This window comes from Triticum dicoccoides, chromosome 6B (genome assembly GCF_002162155.2).
Source record: "Triticum dicoccoides isolate Atlit2015 ecotype Zavitan chromosome 6B, WEW_v2.0, whole genome shotgun sequence".
In the NCBI taxonomy this organism is placed as follows: Eukaryota; Viridiplantae; Streptophyta; class Magnoliopsida; order Poales; family Poaceae; genus Triticum; species Triticum dicoccoides.
In genome coordinates, this window is record NC_041391.1 from 352039989 (window position 1) to 352040753 (window position 765).

Consider the following 765-nt stretch of genomic DNA (forward strand, 5'->3'; position numbering starts at 1 on the left):
TCTTCACCTGCTTCCCATGAGTACGCCTACAATGACTTCATCAAGTCCAAGGCGACCACCTACAAGCGAGGGAGACACTTCCATCTTCGGAAGCCCCTCAAGGAAGATGGGCGAGCATGGGAAACTCCCTTCGGTCATGGAGACGAGCTACGAGGTGTCACATCATATGGACCTCCAACAACAAGATGGTGAAAAGACGGTCAAGCAAGGGCCATCCCCTTCGACCATGGCAACGAGCGTGAACCTCTTCATCAACATGAAGACGGCGCCCACATTGGACTCATACTCCGAGTCCAGCTACGTGATCGCGCATGGAGACATTTGCACCTACATCTCTCCGACACACACATATGTCGAGATGCCCCATTTGCCATGTGAGGAGAGCCACCACCACATGAGTGACATGAGTGACTCCACCATACGTGACATTGAGAGAATTTCCTATGAGAGGATGAGTGTGACCACCACTAGCCCCACACATGAGAGCATGCCACACATCCTATGTGAGGTTGAGCGCCATTTGAGCGACTCCACCAACCATATGAGCGAGAGAATCCTTGAGGGAGTGAGTGAGCCACAACACTTAGAGAGTGAGGTAGTTGACATGGCATGTGAGGCCACTATGATTTCTAACAACTTAACCTCTACTCCTAGTGTGTTTTCTTCTTTGGTGCTAGGTCTCCTACATGACGACATGCCTACCCTCGATGAGTCCTTCCCTCCAATGGGAAAACTGATGGCCATGGTGGACAATGATGCACCCCC